Consider the following 22,228-nt stretch of genomic DNA (forward strand, 5'->3'; position numbering starts at 1 on the left):
AATTGTCAACAAATATTTTGTATGCAGCATGGAGCATGATATTTAACACTTTTCTAAATTGTGCCCTCCCTTACATGTATCTATTGCAGGAAAAATATCAGGTTATAGTGACTAATATGAGCCAGCCAAAAGATTGGGGTTTCGCTCCTTCCTACATTTTCACCCTGTTCTGTCACTTCCCACATTTCAACACCTCTGATGATAAATGAGAAAACAAAATCTCTGAGATTTCAGAATAAAAATAGAAGTAAATGTAAAACAATAGAGGCTTTTGTGGAAGATTAACTTGTGTGATTTATGCTTCAATTGTAATAAAAGTAGATTAGAGAGGGTGGGGGTGACATTGGGATTGCTTTCTCTTCAGACTTCTGCTATCTGGAACCTACAGAGAGTCACTATTGAAATACTGTGGGGGAAAAAAAGAAAAATACAGCTGCCTATAAAAGATTATTAATATAGTCTCTTTATAGTTATCCTCAGCATTTTCCTGAGCTCTGATTCTGAAAAGAAGCCCTTGGTGATAAACAATTGCACTGTGCATCACTTGTTGGGTTTAATTTCTCTCCCTTAAAAAAAAAATTCTTTTTAATTGCCATTTTTGTTTTTATCATTAATTCTTATAATATTTTACTTCAATTATTAAAATGTTCCCATTTCAACCCACAAGTTTTCTCACTTTTATTGTTCCAATGTTTCCCTTCATCCCACTGGGAGGAGAATCAGGGGGCAGCTTTGTGGTGCTTTTTTGGGGTTAAACCACGTGGTCAGAATTTTCCTGTAGCTGAAGTAGGGCAGCCAGGTTTGTTCCATGGTGGTTCAGTGCAGTGGCTGAGTGCAAGATATTGTTCTGTTTCATTTCTGACCTCGGGTCCCAGTGTTATTCTGCTTTCTTGCAGTATAATAGCTGCTGTAACTGGGACATTTTCAATTAATCCTTGCACTAATGCAGCAAAAACTAAAACATTCTCATTTCTTTGCAGCAGTATTTCTTGAACTTCTGTGAGCAGGGCTCCAGTCTCTTATCACAACTCCCTTTTCCTCTCCCTTCTTCCCACTCTCATAACCCCTGCAGCACCTGCAGTGTTTACTCCTGGCAGCAGCTCTGCTCAGCTGGGGCAGAGGGAGAGCTAATGACAATTACTGAGGCCAGTGTTGGAGGACAGAGCTGTTCCCAGCAAGTCTCAGGCAGTGTGGTCTTTGGGACTCATTTATGGACACTAAAGAGCTATAAAAACTCTAGAAACTAAGGTAAGATATACTTGGCTAAATACACTATAAAGAGTCCCAGACTTGGGCCCAATTCTGCAAAATCCTTGTTCAACATATTCTTAAGCTAATATTTTCATAAACATCACTAAAATGCTGGCCTGAAATGTCAGCCTGAAATGTCACCTGGTCTTTCATTATCATCCCCATTTTGTATCAGGTTGTGTTGACTTTCATATCCCAGTAACAATGTGGATGTTATCCTCATTTGTCTGCAAAGCAAGAGAAAAATGAGAGTTGGGAGTAGGACAGACAAAAACATTTGCCCTTGCAAAGAACATGGCAAAGAGACAATCAGAAAATAAGCATTTTTAAAATTAATGTTTATATTTCATTGGAAAAGGCTGACCTTTATTACACTGGCATGTATTTTTCCCTCTGCAAGAAAGCACAACACTGACTGGTGAGAGAAACATCTAATGTATCAGGCAATTTACACTTAATTTGTACACAGTGTTTTTGCTATTTTTTTATTATTTTTATCACTTCTGTTTTGCAACCTGCAGCTCAATTCACTTCACCTTTTTGTGTTATATCTGATGAGACAGAATTTGAGTCACTGAGTAATTTCTGTGTAATCTACTGCTTTGGCATAACACAGATATTTTCAGGGAAGAACCTCCCTGGGCTTGGCTGCTCACAGTAAAATGTTTTGCTAAAATAGAAGGCAAAAACCATTTATCCAATACTGCCCAGTCACCAGTAGTCTGCTCTCTAATCTATGGAGCATTTCTGGAGTAGCTTTCCCTGTTCGAGTGAAGATCAAAAGGCAGATAAAGAATAATAATACTCCTGAAGGAAAGACCAAAAGTGCACCCAGTTGAATGAACAGATCTCAAAATTTAACATAATGATTTAGAAGGAAAGACATTCTCCCTCAAGCTATCCATATGCAAAAGCATAAGTAAAGAAAGTTCCCAGGAGATTGTGTAATTTTCAGGGTATCAGAACTCCTGCAAGCCCAGGAGAAAGCAATTGAATTTCAATGATAGAATTAAATATAAAGACATTAAAATAGAGAACAGACATGACCATCTCATCAAAGTATTTATTCTGAAAGAAGTCTACAGGCCCATATGGGCATTAAATCTCAAGAGTCTTATTAATGAATTCTTTTTCTTCAATACTTTTTACCTAATTGATTGCATAGTTTTCAGTCCACCATTATGCTCAATGGGATTCATGTTCTAAGACTGTCAACTTAGAAAAGACAACATCTTCATGTGATCAAACATACCATGAGCAATCACTCTAAGACAGCTGCTCAGCCACATTTAATATCCCCAAAATATTACAAAGGTGCAGTCTAAATTTGATTGATGTTAAAGGGAGGGAATCATCCTCCCTCCATCATTTTTTAGGCAGTGACAATAGGGACAGCCTTTATTTACTCTTGGAATAACTGAACTTTAAAAACCTGATAAACATGATGGAGAAAATGGATTGACTTTAAGTTAACAGTGGATATCATAGAATATAAAAGAGTCTTTAAGGCAATTAAGGGATTGGAGCAGCTGTCATAGAAGAAGAGGCTGGGAGAGTTGAGGCTGTTCAGCCTGCAGAAGAGGACAGCCACAGAGATACAGAGATCTTCCCCTTGTGTAGGAATAACTGAGGGAGGGGAGAAAAGAAGGTGGCAGCAGACTTTCAGTGTTGTACAGTGAGAGAAGAGGCACAAGTGGGCACAAATTGAAATACAGGAAATTCCATCTAACCATAAGAAAACACTTCCTTGCTGTGAGGATACACACTGGCACCCAGTGAGGCTGTGGAGCCTCCATTCTCGGAGACCCTAAAAATTTACACTGCTCATGTTCCCAAGAGGGCTGTTCCTGCTGCTCCTGCCTCTGAGCTGGGGTTGGGCTGGCTCTCAGCAGGCCACTCTGTGATTCTCTGAACTGACTCATTTGTTTAAAATCAATTACTTTCACAGCAATGTTTTATCAATGATCTAAGTTGTTCAATTTTACCACAGCTGTATTTGCATGAGTCGGGAAATTACTCCTAAAACCTTATTGGTCCCACACAAGGTTTTTCTGATCCACCTCCTAGAAATATTACTATGGCAAAGTTATCAAAAGATTGACAAAAGGATGGTAGATTTTGTTTGCTTTCAGATAATGCTTCTGGGAAGCTGGAGCTAAGCATGCTTCTGACCTCTTTTATTTTAGGGCAATTTCAAATGCAATTGTTTTCTAATAAAAATGGACTATTCGTTTTAAAAAACCCCTGTTTTTCAAACACTTAAATTTCCTCTGAGAATATTTCTGGCTGATAATTTTTAGCCTGCCCTTGGCATGGATTTTTGCTTTTTGCACTGTATTTATTTATTTTTCCTCACCTTACAGGATAAAGTCTGAATCTAACTTTCTTTGGTATATGCTTATCCAGTGTCTATTGGGAAGAAGCCAATACCCTTACCTGCCTTCAGAGAGAAAATTAACAGTGGTAACAGTGAGAAAGTTGATGCTGAACAAGTAAATTTTCCAAAATACTGACATTTATTTGACAGAGTTTTTGCAGGTAAATAGTTTTACCTTTCCCATCTGCTGTCATGTTGTATATTCTTGTGTTTAATGCAGATTCCAATGCATATCAACCTAAGTAATTACTTCTAAACTCTTATTAGCTAAGCTATAAATTTTTATTTCTGAAGCACCTTAGAAATAGGGGCAAGTGCTCATTTTTCTAATTCATGGGAGAGAGGAAACAACTCCTCTTGTTTCTGCAGAACTTTTCAGTTTTCCTTTGCTCTTTTCTTTGCTAGCCTGACCTCCACATCCTTCCTTGTTTTTTTCTGCAACATTTCTTTGCCTGCCTGTGTATTACATGAATATAATCTGTCCTCAGGACAATGGGAGGTCACCTTACCCCTTCTCTCTCAGAAAAATCCATACAAACTGGCTGAAGACAAAAATAGTCCTTCCAAGTGTGTGTCATTCATTCTTGCTCAGACATGCAGACTCAGGGGAAAACGGGACATTTTGAAGCAAACTGTGAGCTTGGATTGCTCTGATATTGCAGTATGATCAGCAAATGTGCACAACTGCCACATGTAATCTAGGGCAAAAAGTGTAGCTTCTCTTTTTTGCTACCTGATGGGATGGGTGAGTAGGGAAAAAGAAAAGAGGAAAGGGTAAGAAAAGTTCAGTTATAATAGAGTTAATATAAGAAGCAGGTTATATAGAAGGGGTGGAGACATAAAAATATATATATTTAACAGTGCCAGTACATAAGTTTTGCTTAATAAGCTATCCTCATTTTAATAGCAGGGGTTTTTTTTGCTGGACTCAGCATCATTTACCTTCAATAATCTATTCAGACATCCACAGCACATGTTAAAGTACATACTAAAAACTGGCCATTGGACACTTGTACGGCTTATTTGACTTCTACAGAGGTACATGAAATCTCTGCAGCCTGGGGTGAAATCCAGCCTTATTGATCAGTCCTCTTTAAGTCCTTTTTTAACTTGACTGGCTGACATTTCTTTTATGCTCCCTGGAGATGGATTAATTTTGCTCACAGTGATTAAAAATCAGGTAGGCTATGAAATTTCTGTGTGTACTTTGCCAATGCCAGGCAAGCATTACACTGAAATTATCTTTGGGATTTTAAATCCTGTTGGCAGAATTTAATAGGGATACTTGATCAATTGTGGTCTACTACATACCAATGAAAGCAGCAACATTCTCATCAATTTGATAGAGAACTAAATTATGCCACCTACTATCTGACACATCCTGGGTACCACCAAAAATTAAATACTATCTGTGTGTGGGAGTTGATACTTAAATCACTGTCATTGGCATTAAGTGCTGGCTAATGTGAGTTAGAAAACTGATGGCCCAGGGTAGCTGAGCACTTGAGGCAGGGGCACGTGTGCAGTTCAGACCAAGAAATGTTCAGCAGACTCAAATGAGACCCAGCTGCCCTGAGGGACAGCAGCACTGAGCTCATGAGCACAAGCTGCCCCTTTCCAGGGGCTCTGGGAAGCAGGCAGCCAGTGCCAGCTCCAGCCAAATGTGCCTGCACAGGCAATGCCCAGGATGTGCCAGGCTGAGACCTGCACAGGCAATGCCCAGGGAGGTGCCAGGGTGAGCCCTGCAGGGGCAATGCCCAGGGAGGTGCCAGGGTGAGCCCTGCACAGGCAATGCCCAGGGAGGTGCCAGGGTGAGCCCTGCACAGGCAATGCCCAGGGAGGTGCCAGGGGGAGCCCTGCACAGGCAATGCCCAGGGAGGTGCCAGGGTGAGCCCTGCACAGGCAATGCCCAGGGAGGTGCCAGGGTGAGCCCTGCAGGGACAATGCCCAGGGAGGTGCCAGGCTGAGACCTGCACAGGCAATGCCCAGAGAGGTGCCAGGGGGAGCCCTGCACAGGCAATGCCCAGAGAGGTGCCAGGGGGAGCCCTGCACAGGCAATGCCCAGGGAGGTGCCAGGGTGAGCCCTGCACAGGCAATGCCCAGGATGTGCCAGGCTGAGACCTGCACAGGCAATGCCCAGGGAGGTGCCAGGGGGAGCCCTGCACAGGCAATGCCCAGGGAGGTGCCAGGGTGAGCCCTGCACAGGCAATGCCCAGGATGTGCCAGGCTGAGCCCTGCACAGGCAATGCCCAGGGAGGTGCCAGGGGGAGCCCTGCACAGGCAATGCCCAGAGAGGTGCCAGGGGGAGCCCTGCACAGGCAATGCCCAGGGAGGTGCCAGGGGGAGCCCTGCACAGGCAATGCCCAGGGAGGTGCCAGGGTGAGCCCTGCAAGGACAATGCCCAGGGAGGTGCCAGGGGGAGCCCTGCAGGGGCAATGCCCAGGGAGGTGCCAGGGTGAGCCCTGCAGGGACAATGCCCAGGGAGGTGCCAGGGTGAGCCCTGCACAGGCAATGCCCAGGGAGGTGCCAGGGTGAGCCCTGCAGGGGCAATGCCCAGGGAGGTGCCAGGCTGAGCCCTGCAGAGCTCCAGGAACCTCTCCTGATGGCACAGGATGTTGGTGAGAAGGGCACAGATGGAGGAGCAGGAGTCCAGGTGCTTTCTGCCACTTCCATTGTTGTGGTAGAGTCCAGGGGCACTTGTTATTTATATTTGCTGGCAGGAAATTTTTATGTTGGAAAAGAACTATTGTACTTGGAGATTTTAAAATGCCAGGAAGGAAGCAAACTGAGCAACTAGGAGAGGAGAATTAGTGTCTGGGCTCTATTATTTCATCCTCTAAAAGCTGCATGCTTGCCTCACATCTACAGGATTTAAACAGTGCAGGTTTCAGTCTTAGGAAAAAAGTTAAAATGGATGGATTTGTGCCCTGGCACAAGCACATGTGTTCTCCCTTTGATCTGGTGTCCTCCACTAAGAGTATGATGGAGATGAATCCTAATGACACACAGGAAATAAGATTAATGCTCCTAAGTGACTGCAAGTTGGTTTTGGGCAGAATGTACTGTTTGCACTTCTAGGTGACAGCAGCCTTGATACTGAAGCTAAGTTAGCACAAACTATGAAAGGTGCTTGAGCCTTGTAGGCATGAGGACCTGATTTTCTTTTTATCTGCAAAATAATGACTAACTTTTGGCTCTCAAAGCATATATGTGTCACAAATAGATGAATTCAGGTCTCTTTCCAACCTCATAGTCTATGATTCTATGAATTGTGGCTCTCAGGCTTTGCCTATGAATTTTCCAGTTTGTTCTTCCTGTTAGTGTGCCATATATACAGTGAGGTTTAGCTGTATCAAGCATGTGGGATAAAGTTGATTTGACATCTTTGCATTTATTAACTACTTTGATCCTTGTAATTTTTTTGTGATACAGTCTGCCAAGTAGTAGCCATGTAACCTAAGTCCAAAGAAATTATAAAATATGTCATTGCCCCTAAGGGTTATATTCAATCACAGCTCTGGCTGATAACATGTTTTGCATCTGTTTGTGACAGTTTCCAATGGCGTGGAATTTCTAGGTGGTAGGGCCAGTTTACACAAAGATTCCACTTGAATACACTTGAAATGAGAGAAGAGCTTTTTTAGTCCTGCTGAAGCTTTCAGGCCAGAATCTCAGACTACCTGTAAATGATGTATCCAATGAAAATGTAATTGAGCTTTGATTGCTGATCTCTCTGTAGGAAATGGAGGCTAATCTCCGGAATCAGAGCAGTAAACAGAGGTGAGCTGGACCCTGAAGCTGATTGTTATGTTTCTTGCTTTAAATAACTTTTGTTTTCCAGTAAAACAGATTTGATAGGAAAGGATTGGACAGGCCCCCCACTGGTTGCTTAGAGTTTCTCATAGTAATAGAAGGTTTTGCATTAAAATGCTCTTTTCTTCAAGAGCCAATCTGCCAGTGGGTCTGTGTGACAGATGATATGTGCACGGGCAAGGATGGTTCAGTATTGAGATTTTGACTGTATTTCCATGTTTATTTCACAGGATTAACAATTTTTTATCAGGGACAGGGGCTGTGGATTATGCCTAGTGCTTGTGTTCATCACGGAGATGTGTCTTGTGCTGCATTCCATTGTGGGCATAGATATGTCCCTCATGATTTCAGAGTCTCTGAAAACCACTCCTTATTTTTTTTTTTTTGCTATTATTTACTGAAAACTCTGAGCTGAAAAATCTCAATTCTTCTATCTAACAGAGCTATATAAAATACTTGCATTTTACATGTATTTTTACTTGCTTCTCCTCTACCTTTCTTGTTAAAAGATTATTTTTTGAAAAAACTGATTTGGAGATTCAGGAAGCAGGGAATAAAGTTTTGCTTTAATTTATGGTTGCCTGCTCCCTGATTACCCCAAGGAATAACCTTGTGAAAGAACTTTGGTTTTTTATCTGATCCAGTTGCCTTTGTGCAACTTCCAGTTTAATGATGAGAATAACATTTTGCTCATTTGGACAAGATGTAAAACCTTGTTGTGGGTGTATTTCAGACTGGGTGAATTTCAGACAGAAAAAGAGGAAGGCTTCTGTTTATTTTTCTACCCTTTACCATGATCTCAGCTCAAGAAAGTACCTCTACAAGACAGGGTAAAAGGGTGTGCTCAACATTAACCTTGTTCTTGAAATCATACTAGCACCAAAGCCTTCCAAGGGAAGGCATTGTTTCATTTTTAGAAGTTACAGAGTGGAAGTGTCTGCACTTGCATTAATTTTTTAATTTATTTTTTTTATTCAAAGTACCATTAGCCCTATGAGTTCAGATACTTGGCTTTCATCCTTTAGCCAAAACATGCCCATTATGCCTAAAAAGCCCTGAAAAGGCTCTTTAGCAACTGTACACCCCAATATGAAGTCAGGGGTTTTATATTGCCTATTATGCTAGAGATAGTAACCTCATCATTGATCCAGGACAAATATTTTTTTTTAATAAAATAAATAAATAAATAAATAAAAAAAAAGTAAACTTGTGTTTGATAATGGCTATACCTGGAAGGTCTTATAGAAGGTGGCATGATTCCATTGATCATTACTGCAGCTAAGCTATAATGAAACGCTGAGGAAATTGAATTTGCCAATTTTAGTTACGTGCAACTTAATTATAATTGATTTAGTGCTAATGCTGTATATCTCATGGAGAAGTCTGACTGGGTAAAGAATTTCTTATAATTCACCAAAGCTCTTTTGCTCCTCCAGTTTTATTTTGCATAGAGTATCTTTTTAAAGCAGATACTTTGATTATTATTGCTGTGCCATGAGTACTGTCCAAGTACCTCATGAAATGTTGTCTTATGCCTGCAGATCTCTCTTCATCAGACCTGGCTGTCAAAACTGGCCGAGTAATTGGGACAATTAAGGTGCCCCTGAGATATAATTATCCTTTATAATTTCTCTATATGTTTAAGAAAAATGATGATTGGCTCACAAAAACAGGTTCCCCACGGTACAATGAGAAAGAGGATACTGGAAAAGAACAGATCAGCTTTAATCTCCCCCACTTAAATAGTCCCTAAAATAATTATAGCCCAAACTCTTCCTCTGTGCCAGTAACTTAGACCACAAAGCAACATTTTAAGTATGTGTAGACAAACAAATGAGGATGATCTCTGTTCAGAGCATCCTTTGGTGTATTAGATCCTGGTAATGACTCTCAGTTGCTAGTGTGAGGAAGATAAATGTGACAGCTGTTTTCCCATGCCCCTCTGACTCACTATTCATCTAGTTAAGTACATAGACATTCCTCTGAGATCCTCTGCTGCCTCACAGCTCCTCTGAGGCTGAGCTGCCCTATTCCCACTGCCACAGAGCGAGAACTGATTTAGACAAACAGAACATCTTACCCTCATTATCTGGGCAGTTCATGGGCAGAGGCTGGAGGCTTCCCCCACATCTGGCTGCTGCACCAGGACACTCATGAGGCCACAGGGCAGGAGTGTGGCTGCCATGAAATCACCAGCATTTGCAACAGGGCACAAAAATTGCTCTTGGCCACAAATGTCCAGGGCTCCTCACTCATTTCATCGTCCAGACCAGAAATTTTATTCTTCCTCCCCTGCATATCCATCTGGTTATGAATTATAAAATAAAATTTAAAAGTTTTACCTTTTTTTTTGTTGTTGTTGTTGTTTTTTTAAGTTTATTGTTTAGATTGAATGACAAGCTGCTTGTAAAATGGCTTTTGAATACCAATGTACTAACACAGCACTCCCTTCTCTCCAGATTTCAAAATACAAATAGAATACTAAGGAGTTAATATTTCCCTCAGACAACTGAAGTGTAGCATTTACTGAAGTTTCTAAAGAATGCATACATTTAAAGGACAAATATGACAGGAATAGGTGTATTCATGAGGAAAGTGTTTATACCACATTTATTTCCCCTAGGCAAGAACATTGTTTTTCCCACCTCCACAACTCAGTTGTATGCATCTACCAATCCACATTTATACAATTACATTACTGAGGAAAAAAGGTGCAGTGATTATTTTAAAGCCATGTCCATTCAACCCAAAAACAATTTTTACACTTTTTTTTGTTGTGGCTATCAAATAATGAAATTCCCTGACATGAAATAAATTCTCATTTAAAACACACAGCCCTGCTGAAAAAATCAGGCTTTAAAGTCATAATAAGGTGCTATCCTCTCACAGGGGCTAGATTAGAGTCAGCCACAGAGAAGTCAGAACTTGGTGAGAGGGTTAATTTCAGTCTCCATCCAGATCTAATTTGCCTTCTATAGACCCTAAATAGTGTAAGTGTGCAGATTAAAGATTTCAGGAAGAATTTCCCGTAGCTCAGCCCCTTGCATATTCACATAGCTCCAGCAAAGTGTGTAAATACACAGTTTACACTGTCCCAGCTGAACAAGATGGCATTTTACATCTGCTTTGCCTGACTGCAGCACGAATCATGAGGCAGCTGATGGTCCAGCTCCCCAGCACATCTGTTATGTTCTAATGAGCAAGCAGAGCAAGAACAGCTCCTTCTTCCACCCTTTTCTCACCTGGAAAGAGTGCAGGCTTGGGTGTGCTGAGTGAGGTTGAGGGGCAATTTACTCTACCAGCAGCAGAGACAAAAGCTGTCTCTTGACAGCAGAAGAAAACAATGTATTTCAGATACTGGAGGAGAGCTATGTCCTGATTCAGCCAGCCTGAGTTATACCAGGTTTTGCTTCACCTGTTGCTTGGGTCTGGAATCACCATATTAAAACCACGGGGCCAAAAGGGGCTGATCTGAGCCTTTTTCACAACTTCCAGTCATTAAAGAGGTCACCTCCATTTTCCATGGCAATTATGGCCCCAAAACTCCTTGTCACCACCTATCCACCCACCCCAGAAAGCCTCAGAGGTTTTTAAGGTTTGGTTCCGGAAGACAGAAAATATTTTGTGCTTGTCCTTTGTATTTTCCTCTGTGAGTTTTCTTGGTGTCTCATTCACTTGCTTTCCCTGGACTGAATGGATGCAAACACAGAAGGCACAGAAATGCTGTCTACATTGGTAGGCATGACCACAGAGGGAAAGAGGGTTACTTGTGCAGTCAGCCAGGCTCAGATACTGAAAATTTTGCTTCTCCTTGTCCCCACACTAAATGTGTGTCATACAATTCATATCTGACTTCAGCACTTGCTTACCTTGATTACACATAAAAACGTTAAAGGAGGCTCTGGCTGTGTTCAGTTCCTCTGGAGAAGCCATTCCCAAGGTAAATATGTTCAGCATGTTTGCCTTGTTCTGAGCCTGTCCTAGCTCTCCTATCACTTTGTCAACAGAAATACCCTTGGGCAAATTTGACCCATTGTGCTGGTAATGCAATGACATTTAGATTGTAAAAAATATATTAAGCTGCATCAGAGGACTGTGCTCATCTTCATATAAAATATTAACTTTCCATTTGCCTGTGGGAAAGGAAACACCTCAGAGCAATTTCTTGGGTCTTGTAGCAAAATAGCAGCTAAAAGGTGGAATGATATGTCCCCTGAGAAGTGCTCCAAATGGCTGAAAGAAATGTCCCCCAGTGGCCAGCTCCAGAGGCTTTCTACAGCCACATGAACAAAATATACTGGTGGTATGTGCCCTGTTCACCTGAACCCTTTTCAGTTTATTTTGTACCATTTTACTGGAGTTTTGTAAGAATTATTATTCAGAGGGGTTTCTAAAGCCTTTCTTACTAGTTGGCTTTTGTCAGATGTGATGTCAGTTGATACAAGGTGTGAGAATATGTTGACAGAGCAAGGTTTCTGATATGCTAACAGTTCAATTTTCATTATATATATTATATATTTTATATGAGAATGGAAAGGATTTGTTCTATTCCTGTTTCCCCTTGGCAGGGGCTGAAGTTGAGCTGAAACAGAAATTACAGTCAGTTGTCCTGGTTTAAAAAAATTAATTGCAGCCTGAAGATTCATGGAGATGTGGACAGAGAAAAGGGAAAGGTAAGAGCTTGTGCTGCACCCAGCAGCAGGACCCATAGAAACCCACAGCAGCCCTTCCTCTGTAATTCCTCAGCTCTTTTTCTCTCCACTTACAACTACAAAAAAACATTAGAACCTGCTATAAGAAATTTTATTCCTTGCTTACATTTTCATATGAACTCAATTTCTTAGCCTTTATAAGTGGTTTGCAAAATATAAACATGTATATTTTGGTGAAGAGAAAATAGAAATTGATGGTTTTTATTTATTTTAAGTTATATCAACTTTCCCCATATACACCACTTTTTCAGAATTGAGGAGCAAATAGAATGTCCAACAGATGTAAGAAAATAACAATACTAATTCAACAGAAACTGTTAGAAACCACCACTATTGGGTCTTAGCCTGGCTGTGCTGAGGATAATTCCAATGAACCCCCAAGACCAGACTTTTCATGCTTTCCTGCTTGATAGTCCATGTAACATGGCTGGGCCACTCCAGCCCATCTTCTGGGCTATGTAAAGGATAGCAGCATTGCTATAACTGCATGAGCTGGTTTGAAAACTAATAATGGAAGGGTCTGTGAGGCAGAAATGCCTTTCAGGAGTGTGGGAGCACTTCAGCAGATTACTGGGAAGAATGGGATGCCATCATAGTCACTGAAAAGGCCTACAGGACCCTAAATGTTCTGTATAGAACCCCGATTTCCTTGGAAGGTTACTTTAGATAAACAAAGTCCCCTTCTTCTCTCACTTGTTCCTTAAATGAGCAAACCTTTGAAAAGCCTGTGCATGATAAAAGTATTCCTTGAAATAATCTCAAACAGAATGTAGCCACAAGGTAAAATTCTAACAAGAGCAAAAATTGTTCATGCACGATTACTTTCTGACACACAAAATAGCCAGCTTAGATTTTATGTTATCATTAAATAAATAGGAACTAACAAAAAGTCCCTTTTTCTTTCTCTGTCCTTATTAATGCAGAATATATTTTGACAATGCTTTCTTTGTTGTTTTGGACCCAACTCAACCTTGCTTTTATTCTGTATAATGATTTCCAGTAAGGTAAAGAGGTTATATAGCGCTGCATTTTGGATTTCACAGCTTTTTACTCCCACTTGGGTAGGCAGGGAAAGGGCAGGGGAGGGGAGCTGGGTCTCAGTGGGTGACCAGAGCAGCTCCTCTGCAGTAACATGGCAGGAATGCTGCGCTGAGGCTGGGCTCACCTCACTCCAGCTAAACTGGACACAACCTCTAGACATGTCATTATTATTAATAAGGATAGACTAAGGACAGACACAACCCATTATTATTAATAAGGATAGGCTGCCTTCTGATTTACTCTGGGCAACATTCTGCTAACACTAACACTAACCCTAGAATTACACCTTCCTCTTGAGTAAGGCCAGCAAAGCTCTTGCAGAATGTGATCTGATATGACTGAGGATCTCTGAGTTGTCTCCTACTCAGAAAGCCACTCCTTTGGAAGCAATGCCGCTAAAGAAAGCCTGTAGGGCTACTGCTTTTCCTTTAGTCCTGGCACTTCTGCTCCACTTTACTGGTGTGTGAATAAGAGCAAATGAGGTGCCTGGTAGAAAAGGAAGTGTTGATAAAGACATTGTTGCATCTTACCCAGGCCATCAGCACAGTACAAAGCGTTTCAGTGAGCATCTGTTCCTCCCTCCTGTTAGCAGCAGCCAGTTCATCTCTCCTGCCTACATCAGAGTCCCATGGCCCCACTGTTCTCCCTGTTCCCACAGGAGCTGCATCCTCCCCTTCCTGAACAGTCAGCCACTGCCTTCCAGAGTCATTCCCTTTCCAGTTAATTACCCCGCTCCTGGGGCTTGGGAGGGAGAAAAGAAAGAATATTCTACTGAAAATGAGAAAAAAACTCCACAAAGTTCTAAAACTATAGTCTGTATGATTCAGTGGTCAAAGGGAATGGAGATCAATGCTGATCTGTAAATGTTAAATGACTAGGGTACTAATCAAAAGATGTAAGTTTGTCATTCTCCTCTGAGATTGACCATAGAGTAATAAATGCACAGAACAATGCAACATCTTCCACTCTTAAAATTGCAAATAAATCTGAAATCTGGGTTCTGATTTGACTCTGATCCTTTTAATCTGAGATTAGTAGTTTAACACTTCCCTAAAGTCTCTGAAAATGCCAGATGAGGTCTCAAATGGAAGGAGAGTGCTTTAGGGCTGACACAGTTATCAAACCTGCCCCTCTCTGCATTGAGTATTTGCAAAGTGCATCTTCACCCTCAGATTAGAACAGAGAAAGATTCAGATAATGATTATTTCAGCCACTTGATATTAATTTTGTGTTGTTATCACATATTTGGCTGAACAAACAGGTATTTATGGGAGACAAAATGCCTTTCCCTAGGCCGCTGCTCAGGTCACTGAGCCCACCATGAGCCCATCAAAGAAGCAAAAATCTGGATAATTCCTCCTTTGCACCCGTGACAGGGAGTGAGCTATTTAATGAGCAGGTGTGAATTGCACCTTATTCAAGCAAGGAGAAGGAGAAAACACTGAGCCACGATTTGTCCAGCAGCTGTAAGTGCACGGGCAGGGAAGTGCTGGACTGCATCCCACCCCCCTCTCCTTCCAGCTGCAGGAGAACCCTGATCCTAAGAGTAAGAGCAGTTCCCAGGCTCTGGTGCAAAGTAAAGTTGCAAAACCCAGCAACAGATTCCATTCCCAGCGTGACACTAATGGAATATCTCAGTGGTGAGTGGTTGTTTGAGAGCTGGTGTATGAAAGACCAGAGATATAAATTATACTTAAGTGCTGCAAGCTCCAAGAAAAATGACAAATGCACTGTAGTTCCTGTTATGATGATTAGCTATGAGTGGAACACACAGGTTTGGATGCTTTTTGCTTGCTAGAAACAAGCCCTGAGGGGCTAGGGAGGGGGAAAAGGAAGGTGTGTTCAATATTTCCTTCTTTTTGTTTTTATGCAAAGCTGGAAATGGCACGATATGAGATGTCATCTGGGCAAGTAAGCTGTTTGGGTCAGAGCCCATGGCTGGCTTGATGGGACAGAGCACTGAGGGGCCTTGGCCCTGGTCCCTGGGACATGAAGGACAGGGGAGTTCTGTCCAGGGGGCTGCAAGGCCAGGCTTGGGGGGTCTCACCCTTGGTCAAAGAACTCTGTTTAAAGCAGCCATCTCTAGTCAGGACAAAGACCCTAGTGGCTCACTAACCTCTTGGAAATGGCAGTCACAGTTGTGCCAAGCCTTTTGTCTGACTCTTGACATGTTTTCAGTCTCCTGTCTGTGATTATATTTTGTACTCTTGCTTTACAGGCACAGGATTCCCTGTGCAGGATGCAGTGTTCTAATGCACTTTTTTCATAAGGCCATTGGCAGTCTTTGAATGCAGCCTGAGAAAAAATCTACTGGTACATTTTTTCACCAGGTTTCAAGGTGATCTAAGGTATTCCAGGCTATAAAATGAGAGTGTCTGTGCCTCAATTTTGGTAAGTAAATTGTCAATGAGATAAAGGCAATATTCTTTTTTATAGTGAATTACTATAAATGTGATTTTTCACTTCTTAGAAGATCAGCATAGCAGGTCAAATAATAGATGATCTAGTAAACCTAATTTATCCTGTCTCTCTCTTTGTCTCTTCCTCGCCTCCTTTCATCACTAGGAGTTAAAATTTCACGAGATGATTATATATACAATTGCATTCTGCCATGATTTGCTATATTTTACTTCACCTTTGGGTAAAGATAGATTTTTTTGCCCCCCAAGGAGGAACTCAGTCACTTCATAGCCATAACTTCTATTATCTTCTTGCCTGGAGAGCTTAGATCTATTCAACTGTGAAATAGCTTGTCCCTGTATTATGCAACCCTGGTAATTCTCTGTTTGGCATTACTCATAGATGCCCAGGGTGGAAGCATCGGCTCCAGGAAAGAGGATGGGAAGTTGAATGAAGCACCAGAACTTCACAATCAGAGGCAGGAGGAAAAAACCAAAGATATTAATGTATCTTAGAAAGGTGTGGGATAAAAACCCTGAAAAATTGTCTTTGAAAATGGACTAAGTGTCTTTCAATAGAGTGTAGAATATTTCTGGAGAGTAAATCCCAGCTCTTTGTGGAATTTTCCATTATGCAACTGAGAATTTCATAACAGAAAATTTTTATCCACTGTCTAAACTCACTAAGAGGCCTAGTTTGTATTTACACTTATGCACACGCTCACACATTATGGAGATGTCAGAAGAGATGCCACAGTTAAAGATGGTTGATTAAAATATACAGATAGAGCAGTACTAAAATCAATTTGCTTCACACTCCAATGAATTCAGACTGAATTTGGTATCCAACTGACAATGTAACTTTTTAAAAGAAAATTTAATTATGGCTTTTGGTTTTGGCAAATAACTTAGTGGCTTCCATAGGAAATTTCCTCCTCCTGCTCTTGGTTATGTCTACAGATTGGACTAAAGCTTTCAAAATGTTTGGGTTTAATTTTCATTTAAGGCCCTTTCCACAGCCAAAGACAACTGTAGGTTATCACAACAAATCCAGTATTCTGTTTTTGGGATTTTTTTGGGGGTACTGCAGTGTTTTGGGGCAGGCTGTGCTTCAATGTGTCTGTGTGGGTGGCAGAGTGAGGCAGCAGCTGTTCTGCACTGCCTGAGCAGCACCTGGGTTTCACCTTGACAGCACATTAAAGAAGTAGGTTTGTGAGTTAATGTGGCAGCTGCATAAAGTTTGGAGCTGTAAACAGAAAAATCAACCCCTCTGGAATCCCTGCTCAAAAGGATGGAATTTTGTACATTTTTAATAAATAAGCAGAAATGCAACAGTTCTACTACTTTTTTTTCCCCCTGCTGAATCAGAATATCCCAAAACCATTAAATATTGATTCTGCTACTTGGGTCAAAAGAGATCCTACAGTCCATATCCTCCCAGGCATTCTCCAGCTAAAATATTATCTTCTTCTCCTGCTCTGCTGTTGATATAATACCCCCAGTTTAATGCTATCTTGAACAGAGTCAAATTTCAACATTTTAAATGTGAACATATTTACATTTTGGTTTTCAGAACAGTTTATAGTGAACCACACAAAGATTAATCAGTAAGTCTCCTCCAATCTCCATCTACTTTTATTTTACCTTATTCCAAAGCAACTTTTTAGGTCAAGACAGAAGATAAACAGACAAGAAAATGTATGTTCGTTTTTGGAATGACTAGATGATGAAAAATGAGCATGGTTTTGTATTAATTGATGAAAATTTTAGAAGAAAATGTAAATAGCAGAGACTTTAGGAGGTGCATGAAACAAAGACAGATGGGTATTTTTGTGGAGCCTGCAGCTAAGTTAAATTCTGCTTTTTTAAGGGGAAATATCTCTGTGATTCCTTACCCACTTCCTTCCCAGGCATCAACTGGGAATTCACAACTTCAAAAATTTTGGTGGACCTATCCAGAACTCCAAGTCCTTCCTGATTTTGATCCAGTTCTTTTTGCAAGAACAATAATGTATTCCTTAAAATTGTTTGAATGTCAGATGGTGTTGTCTCAGGTGGCTCTGTAGAAAACATTATTTACAATATTTTTCCATTCCCAAAATAATTCAGGTACAGATTGTTTTGACTGTCTTTTTGCTAAAACACAGGGAGCATTGGAGCAAGTAAAACATAAATTTGACAGGTAAAAACAGTTTAAAAGCATATGGTTTCCTATGCTGCATCACACAATGTCATTCTCAATTACAGACACCAAATCCAAACACTTTGAATGATTTTGAAGGTGTTTGACAGTTTAGAAACATTCATCCACATAAAAGTAGCATAATATTTTAAATTTACTGATGAAGAATGACGTGGGAATAGCTGGTGCTGATTATCTTTGTCAGTGAACTTTGGGAATGTGATGGATGAAGTTGACTCCTTCCCCACAGCAGGGCAGTTTGGTAGAGGCTCCAAAGGAGGCAAGTGCCTGGGCTGAAACTGGATAAAGAAATTTGCTCTAGGAAAGAATACACCACAAATGCATGTGCTAAATATCAGTAATGATATCATAATTGGTTGTGTTGGTGAATATTTAAGTGGGAGTGAAAAGAAGTTGTCTCCTTGGAGAAGCTTTCCACTTTACACAACAAATGAATATTTCTACATCAATCTTCCCCATCATCAGAAAGAAGGTTGTGCCACAGCACCTCAACACAAACATCCTCCTTTTAATTATATTTTAGACCTCAAATACTGGGAAACAAAACAACTGGTATGGTAGGAATGGTGGAAGAACTGGGACATCTGCCCTCATTACAAATTAGGTAGTGAGGTGCTTCAACATGGAAAATTGACTTTTTGCCATCTGCAAGGCATAATCTTACCCTTAATGCTTTGGTTGTCTAATTAACATAAATGCACAAGTCTGAATAATTGCTTTGGGGTCATCTTAATTAGAACTTCCATCTTTTAATTGGCAAAGAGATTAATTAAGATATACCCTCCACTGTCCACTAAATCCCATCCCTTATATTTTGTGAAGAATTTTTCCATCTCTACTCTAGTGCAGGTCAAGAATACTAATCCTACCTCTCTCCTCCACTCTGCCAGCTACAAAGGGAAGTATTCCTCTGACATGCATACTAAATCACATGGAAACACTGGCATCTGGCTCCCTGCATTTCCTGTGAGGGGATGAGCTATGGAAGAAACAGCTGTCACCACTAAAAGCTCACCTCTGGAAATCCAGAGGTGCAGAGAGGGCAGAGCAGAGGGAGCAGAGCTGCCAGCTGGGAGGGCTCAAACAGACACCAGCCCGCTGGACATGGCCGAGCCTGGGCAGGGGCTTGGTAGCCTGAGGAAAAGGAGCCATGGCAGGAAATTCCTGGGAAGGAGAAGAGTGGAGAAAGACCTCAAAACCTTGAGAGTGTGAGAGTTTTTAATGCACAACTTTCTTGTATCCAGAATGCAAAATTTCCCATTAATTTCACAGTCTCAACACTAGAAACGAGTTAAAGTACAACTGCACTGGGTTTTCAGGGGAAATAAGTGAGAACTGGAAAAAATTGGAAAGTGGCATTTCCAGCCAAGCACCTCTGGCAGGTGTAAAGATTTCTGAGCTATTTACAGCCACCCCCTGGTTCTGCTGCTCAGTTTGTTTCATCAGATGGGGTCCAATAGACCTCAGAGCTCAAAGTAAATTTCATCAGCTTTTGAGTTTGCCCAGAACTTTTCCAGGCTGGGAAGAGGCAGACTTCTGCTAAAATCTGAACTACTCACCTATGCCAAATCAATTCCTTCTACACTACCAGTCAGGCAAGGACTGTTCAGGATAGTCTGGGGTCATGATGTTAATCATGAGTGATTAACAGTTAAAGTGCTCGTGAAGTAAAAAGAGTAGTTAGCAGATTTATTGCTAAATCAGGTACTTCTTACTTAAAGACTTGAAGAAAAAGTCAACATTTCCCCTTCAAATTGGGATTCTGTCTTGTCCATTCAGTGTTAGATGCTGGAGGTGCTGAGTTATACTGTAATGAATGGTGTCTGTCCAAATCCCTGACACACAGGAGGGGGACATGGAGCTGTAACCCCACCAGAACTCCCCTGCCTTAGAGAAAGCTGGGAAAGCAGCTGAGAGTACCACAGGAAGTTAGAGCTTCTTTAAGTATTTTCCTCAGAGGAAAGCATGTAGATACCTGTCCCATAGACTGCTACAACCTGTTAGGAGGGCAGCAGTGATATAAACATATTCATCTTCTTTCTCTTTTATCAAAAAGGACACATTTCTACCACAGCTGCGTATAAAAAAATTAGATAAACTAGAATATGGGGTTGAGGGTATTTTTGCAATAGATACAAACTTCAAATAGCTCATAAACTACAAGTGTAAAGAGATTTTTGTTCCTAACAAAACTGTCTGTGCCTTGCAATGAACTGATGCACCTCTTTGTAGTGTTCCCTTCAAACATAAATTTAGAAATAGAAAACATTCTACACCACCACCATGGAAAGTGTGTTGCTTCAACCTGTGAAGCTGGGCACAGAGTAATAACAACACTGTATAGCCTAGAAATACTGCACAAACCAGCAGCTGTATATTAATAGAAATATGTTTGCCTCCAAAATTATTTCAGTAATCCAGCAAAGCCTCAAGTTGCCAAGATTATTACTATACCAAAGTCAGATCAGAATGTGCATAACCTCAGTTTTTCACTTAAAAAAACCCAAACCACACATTTTCTCACAGTCTGAAAATCAAGATATAAGGTAGTTCAATGTGAGGGATATGACCCAGCTGGATTTTCCATTTTTTCTTCATAGTGAAATGTTGCTAAATGTCTGGGTGTCAACAGATGAAAACAATTGTGTGAAGAAAGTGAATGTCTTTGAAGAAAATCCTGCCAGTTGAAGGAAATTGTCAGTCTGCAAACAGGCATGGTCAGAATGCTGGACCTCCCCAATTTCACAGTTTGGGGATTTATTTTCAACAGGTTTGTAACTGGTGGTCCAGCACAGTTCTTGTAATAACTCTTACAACAGCTTTGACTTGAAACTGGAGGGCAAAACCACCATCAGTGATGAAAGGTGGTGGAACAACATTTCAGCACATTTCCTGACCAAACAAAGCCTCATGGGGGCCACACTTGACCTCTGTTAACAGAGACAAAGGATAATGTGATTGTGTAGGCAATGTGCTTGTAAACCTACAGGCAAAGGAGACAGGGAACCCACAGCTCTACCTCTCTGTAATGCTGACTTGAGACAAAAATCCAGAACACAAGAGAGCACTTTGCAGCCTGACAGGGCAGCATAAAGAGGCAGAATCATAGAGCAAAGACAATACTTCTTATTGTTTGATTCCTTCAGCATTCAGGGGAATAGGTCTGTGTTCTCTGAAAATAACAACAGGTCTGCTTCAAAGAGCTGCTGGTGTTGCACACATATTTCTTTCTAAGCAGAAAACCCTGCAAAGTCCTGAACGTGTGGCTGAATGCTCAGGTCAAAGGAGCAATTGTTACTTTCAAGTTGCCTTGAAAGTGCCATCTAAGTGACATCACTGAGACCAGGGCCTCTGAAGGATCCTGGCATCAGGGAGCTCCAACAGGCCCTGGGAAGAAATCAAAGCACTTGTCCAAGGAGGAGTTCAATATTTCCCTTTCTGAAGTGAGGAGCTCCCTCCTGACCTTCTAGCTGCTCACATTAATTCCAGCACTGCTATAACACATGCATTTGCCCTCGGGGGAAAGAAGGTGCCTTCACTGCAACATTTCCACACAGAGACTCTAAATGCAAATGGTTTGGGCTCGGGAGTGAAAGCCATGCATTAGAAACCTGCTCATCTACAGCCCTTCCTCTCCTCTGGGCATAAATACCCCTTCTCTGACAGGGTCCTCCCAGCCCTAAATCCTGTGGGGCTGTGTCAGAGTGTCAGAGCTGTGAGCTACAGCTCAGCGTGTGCCACACAGCAGCCAGACCAGCACAGTGCTGAGGAATTGCACTGCTGTGCCCAGCTGTCCTGCAGTGATGTAGCACATCATAAAACCAAGACAGGTACTGAAGAAAAATGGCTCTTAGGAAACATGTCAGGACTTCTTTTGGAACTTCTTCAGTTCCTTACCAAATGGAAAATGTGTCAAAACTAAAAGAGATATGAGCTGCAATTAAAAAAAAATTGCCATTTTTCTCTTTAATGAAGGTTATTGACTATTTCTCTATGGATATGCACTTTTATGTAGGCTCTTGTTTGGCTCTTACAGGCCCTGGATAAATAAGTGACAGGTATGTGACAATTTAATATACAATCAACATCTTCATATAGATTACTTATATTATATAATGCATAGACTTTATTGTAGATCAATTATCTCCTACCTAACCTTCATCAAAAATAATCCTGAATATCTTGCCTACATCAGGAGCAGAGTTAGGCTGAAATAATTTGGGACCCAGAGTCCAAGACATGCCTTTAGGATCAGGCAGGACTTAATAGAACTGGCACTTGTGTGCTGCTAGGGATGACCTCTGAGCTATTTGTCAAGGAATGTGGGAGAGCAGAGTGAAATATATCTCAGTCTGTGCCAGGCAGGACAGGAGAGGAGGTGGGGATGGCTGCATCGAGGCCCCACCTGTACAGAACCATGCAGGAGCTCCTC

The sequence above is a fragment of the Molothrus aeneus genome, chromosome 14 (assembly GCF_037042795.1).
Source record: "Molothrus aeneus isolate 106 chromosome 14, BPBGC_Maene_1.0, whole genome shotgun sequence".
Classification (NCBI taxonomy): Eukaryota; Metazoa; Chordata; class Aves; order Passeriformes; family Icteridae; genus Molothrus; species Molothrus aeneus.